At 42.9% G+C, this 8,131-nt stretch overlaps 1 non-coding gene across 1 annotated transcript; it reads left to right on the forward strand.

The window, feature by feature from the left end:
* Positions 1-8,023: 8,023 nt before the first annotated feature.
* On the forward strand, positions 8,024-8,131 carry LOC148577614 (small nucleolar RNA R71). Its single transcript, XR_015903162.1, has one exon. It is a non-coding gene; the product is annotated as a small nucleolar RNA R71 (small nucleolar RNA).

Here is an 8,131-nt window from a genome sequence, read left to right on the forward strand (position 1 = left end):
ACATCATCATAGGTCCAAGTAGAGGGAGGATTTTATGTCACCATATCCAATCACCAAAACCCATATCCTACTCAAGTGTGAGAAGGGATTTCTAGCATGATTTCATGTTTCCTTTTCCATGGTTCCCATGAAACCCATTTTTCATTCAACCCCTTTTCCAAGGTGATTGAACACTAGCATGAACAACAAAATTCCTTCTAGTAAATCAAAGAGAAGATGAAGAGAAGAAGAAATTCACTATCATTAATCCATCAAGTACAACAGAGCTCCCTCTCTCAATGAGAGGGGATTTAGCTACTCATAGCTCAAGAAAAAGTAAAAAGATGGAAAAAGTGAATCTAACGATCCTTCAACTAATAGCTCAACTGCTTAACCCGCTCTTCAGTACTTCCAAGGGGTATATATACTACTCCTAGCAATAGAAAATAAAGAAAAATACAAAAGTGAAAGTAAAATTAAATTTTGGAGGGAAAAGAAACTCATAAAACGTGAGCTTCCAGCTGGCGTGTGATTGGTGTTTCAGTAGCGTGCCATGCTTTGCCCTGATTTTGCCTTGGCGTGCCACACCCAATCCTCAAGTGGCATGCCTCCCTTCACTGACCACCCTGGTGTGCCACACCTTCGATCCCAAGTGGCATGCCCAGGCCTTTTTAAAGCCTTGGTTAGCTTGGAGTGCCACGCCTTCAAGCCCAAGTGGCACGCCCAGGCCTTTTTAAAGCCTTGGTTAGCCTGGCGTACCACGCCTTCGATCCCAAGTGGCACGCCCAGACCTTTTCCCTCTCTTTGCTAGCTTTTGGAAATTTGAACTGGCGTGGCATGCCCAGGGTTTGGCGTGCCACGCCCATGCTATGTGCTTGATCTATCTCTCTGGAAAGTTGAACTAACGTGGCATGCCCAGGGTTTGGCGTGCCACGCCCTTCATGTGCTTGGCTCCTCTGCTTGGCGTGCCATGCACAGAACTCAAGTGGCACGCCCAGGTCTTCTCTTGGGTGATTGGTGATGGTGGCGTGCCACGCCTGGGTCTCAAGTGGCACGCCCAGTTGATTTTTAAAGCTGGCGTGCCACGCCTTCGATACCAAGTGGCATGCCCATATGGTTAGCTTTGTTTCTCCCTCTCCGGAAAGTATAACCAGCATGCCACTCCCAGGTGTTGGCATGCCACGCCCATCATTTGCCTTGGTTTTAGTAGCTGACATGCTACGCCTAGTATTCAAGTGGCACGCCTAGGTAAGGATCTTGAGCTGGCGTGCCACGCCTTCGACACCAAGTGGCATGCCCAGCCTTTGCTTTGGCCTTCTTTGTACCTTGGCGTGCCACGCCCAGATGCTCAAGTGGCACGCCCAAGTAAGGGTGAAACTTGGCGTGCCACGCCTTGATGCTCAAGTAGCACGCCCAACCTTTTTAACCTTCAACTTCCTTGGTGCGCAGAAATTGTGATTACACTTTAATTATGTAAAATTCATCGCTCTTTCTTTCCCTGGTAATGGCGCCAAAAACATGATGCCAATACCATGGTTCACAACTTCGCACAACTGACCAGCAAGTGCACTGGGTCGTCCAAGTAATACCTTACGTGAGTAAGGGTCGAATCCCACGGAGATTGTTGGTATGAAGCAAGCTATGGTCACCATGTAAATCTCAGTCAGGCAGATATAAATTGATAATGGTGTTTTCGTAAACAATTAATAAAACAGGGATAGAAATACTTATGTAAATCACTGGTGAAAATTTCAGATAAGCGAATAGAGATGCTTTCGTTCCTCTGAACCTCTGCTTTCCTGCTATCTTCATCCAATCAGTCTTACTCCTTTCCATGGCTGGCTTTATGTGATACATCACCATTGTCAATGGCTACTTTCGGTCTTCTCTCGGGAAAATGATCCAAATGCCCTGTCACGGCACGGCTAATCGTCTGGAGGCATCACCCTTGTCAATGGCTTCATCTTATCCTCTCAGTGAAAATGGTCAACGCACCCTGTCACGGCACGGCTATTCATCTGTCGGTTCTCGATCATGCTGGAATAGGATTTACTATCCTTTTGCGTCTGTCACTACGCCCGGCAATCGCAAGTTTGGAGCTCGTCACAGTCATTCAATCATTGAATCCTACTCGGAATACCACAAACAAGGTTTAGACCTTCCGGATTCTCTTGAATGCCGCCATCATTCTAGCTTGTACCACGAAGATTCTGATTAAGAGATCTGAGAGATACTCATTCAGTCGAAGGTAGAACGGAAGTGGTTGTCAGGCACGCGTTCATAGGGAATGATGATAATTGTCACGTTCATCACATTCAGGTTGAAGAGCGAATGAATATCTTAGAAGCGAAATAAGATGAATTGAATAGAAAACAGTAGTACTTTGCATTAATCTTTGAGGAACAGCAGAGCTCCACACCTTAATCTATGGAGTGAAGAAACTCTACCGTTGAAAATACATAAGTGATAATGGAGTTCATTGGTCTCGGCCCCAGAGGGGAACCGGAGTAACCAAGACTCTATGATCCGAAGATAAAACTCAGGATGTCTAATATAATAGTAAAATGTCCTATTTATAATAAACTAGCTACTAGGGTTTACAGAAGTAAGTAATTGATGCATAAATCCACTTTCGGGGACCACTTGGTGTGTGCTTAGGCTGAGCTTTGAGTGTTGCACGTGTAGAGGTCCTTCTTGGAGTTGAACGCCAGCTTTTGTGCCAGTTTGGGCGTTCAACTCTGGTTTTGGCTCCTTTTCTGGCGCTGGACGCCAGATTTGGGTAGAGAGCTGGCGTTGAACGCCAGTTTATGTCATCTAAACTTGGCCAAAGTATGTACTATTATATATTTCTGGAAAGCACTGGATGTCTACTTTCCAACACAATTAGAAGCGCGCCATTTTGAGTTCTGTAGCTCCAGAAACTCTACTTTGAGTGCAGGGAGGTCAGAATCCAACAGCATCAGCAGTCCTTCTTCAACCTCTGAATCTGATTTTTGCTCAAGTCCCTCAATTTCTGCCAGAAAATACCTGAAATCACAGAAAAATACACAAACTCATAGTAAAGTCCAGAAATGTGAATTTAACATAAAAACTAATGAAAACATCCCTAAAAGTAACTAGATCCTACTAAAAACATACTAAAAATAGTGCCAAAAAGCGTATAAATTATCTGCTCATCACAACACCAAACTTAAATTGTTGCTTGTCCCCAAGCAACTGAAAATCAAATAGGATAAAAGAAGAGAATATACTATAAATTCCAAACTATCAATGAAACATAGCTTCAATCATATGAGCGGGACTTATAGCTTTTTGCCTCTTTAATAGTTTTGGCATCTCACTTTATCCATTGAAGTTCAGAATGATTGGCATCTATAGGAACTCAGAGTTTAGATAGTGTTATTGACTCTCCTAGTTCAGTATGATGATTATTGAACACAACTATTTTATGAGTATTGGCCGTGGCCCTAAGCACTTTGTTTTCCAGTATTACCACCAGATACATAAATGCCACAGACACATAATTGGGTGAACCTTTTCAGATTGTGACTCAGCTTTGCTAAAGTCCCCAATTAGAGGTGTCCAGGGTTCTTAAGCACACTCTTTTTTTGCTTTGGACCTTGACTTTAACCGCTCAGTCTCAAGTTTTCACTTGACACCTACACGCCACATGCACATGGTTAGGGACAGCTTCGTTTAGCCGCTTAGACCAGGATTTTATTCCTTTAGGCCCTCCTATCCAATGATGCTCAAAGCCTTGGGATCCTTTTTATTTGCCCTTGCCTTTTGGTTTTAAGGGTTATTGGCTTTTTGCTCTTGCCTCTTGGTTTTAAGAGCTTTTGGCTTTTTCTGCTTGCTTTTTCTTTTTCTTTCTATTTTTTTTTTCGCTATTTTTTTTTCTGCAAGCTTTGTTCTTTGCTGCTTTTGCTTACTTCAAGAATCATTTTTATGATTTTTCAGATTATCAAATAACATTTCTCCTAGTCATCATTCTTTCAAGAGCCAACATATTTAACATTCTTAAACAGCAACTTCAAAAGACATATGCACTGTTCAAGCATACATTCAGAAAATAAGAAGCATTGTCACCACATCAATATAATTAAACTAAGTTCAAGGATAAATTCGAAACTCATGTTCTTCTTGTTCTTTTGAATTAAAACATTTTTCATTTAAGAGAGGTGATGGATTCATAGGACATTCATAACTTTAAGACAAAGATACTAACTACTAATGATCATGTAATGAAGACACAAACATAGATAAGCACACAACATAGAAAATGAAAAATAGAAGAAATAAGAACAAGGAATGAATCCACCTTAGTGATGGTGGCGTTTCCTTCTTGAGGAACCAATGATGTCCTTGAGCTTTTCTATGTCTCTTCCTTGTCTTTGTTGCTCCTCCCTCATTGCTTTTTGATCTTCTCTTATTTCATGAAGCATGATGGAGTGCTCTTGATGTTCCACCCTTAGTTGTCCCATATTGGAACTCAATTCTCCTAGGGAGGTGTTGATTTGCTCCCAATAGTTTTGTGGAGGAAAGTGCATTTGAGGCATCTCCGGGATCTCATGGTGATGAGCTTCATACGCCTCTTGAGCTCTATGAATGGGCTCTCTTGCTTGCTCCATCTTTTTCTTAGTGATGGGCTTGTCCTCTTTAATGAGGATATCTCCCTCTATGTTAATCCCAGCCGAATTGCATGTGGCAAATGAGGTGAGGAAAGGCTAACCTTGCCATAGTGGAGGACTTGTCAGCCACCTTGTAGAGTTCTTGAGGTATAATCTCATGAACTTCCATCTCTTCTCCAATCATGATGCTATGGATCATGATGGCCCGGTCTATAGTAACTTTAGACCGGTTGCTAGTGGGAATGATTGAGCATCGAATGAACTCCAACCATCCTCTAGCTACAAACTTGAGGTCTAATCTTCTTAGTTGAACCAGCTTGCCTTTGGAGTCAATCTTCCATTGAGCTCCTTCTACACATATGTCCATAAGGACTTGGTCCAACCTTTGATCAAAGTTGACTCTCCTTGTGTAGGGGCGTGCGTTCTCTTCCATGTTTGGCAAGTTGAATGCCAACCTCACATTTTCTGGACTAAAATCCAAGTATTTCCCCCGAACCATTGTAACATAGTTCTTTGGATCCGGGTTCTTACTTTGATCATGGTTCTTGGTAATCCATGCATTGGCATAGAACTCTTGAACCATTAGGATGCCGACTTGTTGGATGGGATTTGTTAGAACTTCCCAACCTCTTCTTTGAATTTCATGTCGGATCTCCGGATACTCATTTCTTTTGAGTTTGAAAGGGACCTCAGGGATCACCTTCTTCTTGGCCACAACATCATAGAAGTGGTCTTGATGGGCTTTGGAGATGAACCTTTCCATCTCCCATGACTCGGATGTGGAAGCTTTTGTCTTCCCTTTCCCCTTTCTAGAGGATTCTCCGGTCTCAGGTGCCATCAATGGTAATGAAAAAACAAAAAGCTTATGCTTTTACCACCCCAAACTTAGAATTTTGCTCGCCCTCGAGCAATAAAAGAAAGAATAGATGAAGAAGAAGAAGAAATAGAGGAGAGGGAGAGTGGGAAGTGTTTCGGCCAAGAAGGGTGTAGAGGGGTGTGTTGTGTGAATTTGATGAAGAATGGAGGGCTTTATATAGGGAAGGGAGGGGGGGTTAGGTTCGGCCATTTAGAGTGGGTTTGGGTGGGAATTTGGTTTTGAATTTTGAAGGTAGGTGGAGTTTATGAGGTAGGTTTATGGGGAAGAGTGTTTATGGGATTGTGTGAAAGAGGGGTGAGAAGAAGTGAGTGGAGGTAGGTGGGGATCCTGTGGGGTCTACAGATCCTGAGATAATCCTATGGGATCCACAGATCCTGAGATGATCCTGTGGGGTCCACAGATCCTGAGATAATCCTGTGGGGTCCACAGATCCTGAGGTGTTTAAGGATTTACAACCTTGCACCACATTAGACATGTAAAATGCCCTTGCACACAACTCTGGGCGTTCAGCGCCAGGTTGGTGCCCATTTTGGGCGTTCAACGCCCATTTACTAGCCATTTCTGGCGTTAAACGCCAGAACCATGCTTGTTCTGGGCGTTCAGCCCCAGGATGCTGCCCATTTTGGGCGTTCAGCGCCAGAACCATGCTCTGTTCTGGCGTTGAACGCCAGGCAGATGCTCCTCCAGGGTGTGATTTTTCTTCTGCTGTTTTTGATTTCGTTTTCAATTTTTATATTTATTTTGTGACTCCGCATGATCATGAACCTAATAAAACATGAAAAACAAAATTAGATAAATAAACATTGGGTTACCTCCCAACAAGCGCTTCTTTTATGTCAATAGCTTGATAGTGGGCTCTCATGGAGCCTCACAGATGTTCAGAGCATTGTTGAAACTCTCCAACACCAAACTTAGAGTTTGGATATGGGAGTTCAACACCAAACTTAGAGTTTGGTTGTGGCCTCCCAACACCAAACTTAGAGTTTGACTGTGGGGGATTGGGTTGACTCTGCTTTGAGAGAAGCTTTTCATGCTTCCTTTCCATGGTTGCAGAGGGAGATCCTTGAGTTTTAAACACAAGGGAGTCCTCATTCCATTGAAGGACTAGTTCACCTCTGTCAACATCAATCACAGCTCTTGCTGTGGCCAGGAAAGGTCTTCCTAGGATGATGGATTCATCCTCTTCCTTTCCAGTATCCAGGACTATGAAATCAGCAGGGATGTAAAGGCCATCAACCTTTACTAACACGTCCTCTACTTGTCCATATGCCTGTTTTCTTGAATTATCTGCCATCTCTAATGAGATTTTAGCAGCTTGTACCCGATAGATTCCCAGTTTCTCTATTACAGAGAGGGGCATGAGGTTTATTCCTGAACCAAGGTCACACAGGGCCTTAAAGATCATGGTGCCTATGGTACAAGGTATTATGAACTTTCCAGGATCCTGTCTCTTCTGAGGCAATGTCAGTTGATCCAGATCACTTAGTTCATTGATGAACAAGGGAGGTTCAACTTCCCAAGTATCAATGCCAAATAATTTGGCATTTAGCTTCATGATTGCACCAAGAAACTTGGCAGTTTGCTCTTTAGTAACATCCTCATTCTCTTCAGAAGAGGAATACTCATCAGAGCTCATGAAGGGCATAAGGAGGTTCAATGGAATCTCTATGGTCTCTAGATGAGCCTCAGAGTCCTTTGGTTCCTCAGAGGGAAGCTCCTTATTGACCACTGGACGTCCCAGGAGGTCTTCCTCCTTGGGATTCACGTCCTCTCCTTCCCTTACAGGTTCGGCCATGGTGCTTATGTCAATGGCCTTGCACTCTCCTTTTGGATTCTCTTCTGTATTGCTTGGGAGAGTACTAGGAGGGATTTCAGTGATCCTTTTACTCAGCTGGCCCACTTGTGCTTCCAAATTTCTAATGGAAGACCTTGTTTCATTCATGAAACTCATAGTGGCCTTGGACAGATCAGAGACTAAGTTTGCCAAATTAGAAGTATTTTGTTCACAGTTCTCTGTCTGTTGCTGAGTGGATGATGGAAAAGGTTTATTATTGTTAAACCTATTTCTTCCACCATTATTAAAGCCTTGTTGAGGCTTTTGATCCTTCCATGAGAAATTTGGATGATTTCTCCATGATGAGTTATAGGTGTTTCCATAAGGTTCATCTAAGTAATTCACCTCTGCTATTGCAGGGTTCTCAGGATCATAAGCCTCTTGAGTAATGTTGGATGCAACTTGCATTCCATTCAGACTCTGAGAGATCATATTGACTTGCTGAGTCAATATTTTGTTCTGAGCCAATATGGCATTCAGAGTATCAACTTCAAGAACTCCCTTCTTCATAGGCGTCCCATTACTCACAGGATTCCTCTCAGAAGTGTACATGAACTGGTTATTAGCAACCATGTCAATGAGTTCTTGAGCTTCTGCAGGCGTTTTCTTTAGGTGAATGGATCCACCTGCAGAAGTATCCAATGACATCTTTGATAACTCAGATAAACCATCATAGAATATATCCAGGATGGTCCATTCTGAAAGCATATCAGAAGGACACTTTTTGGTCAGCTGTTTGTATCTTTCCCAAGCTTCATAGAGGGATTCACCTTCCTTCTGTTTGAAGGTTTGAACATCCACTCTAAGCTT

This window comes from Arachis ipaensis, chromosome B1 (genome assembly GCF_059453495.1).
Source record: "Arachis ipaensis isolate K30076 ecotype BB chromosome B1, ASM5945349v1, whole genome shotgun sequence".
Taxonomy (NCBI): domain Eukaryota; kingdom Viridiplantae; phylum Streptophyta; class Magnoliopsida; order Fabales; family Fabaceae; genus Arachis; species Arachis ipaensis.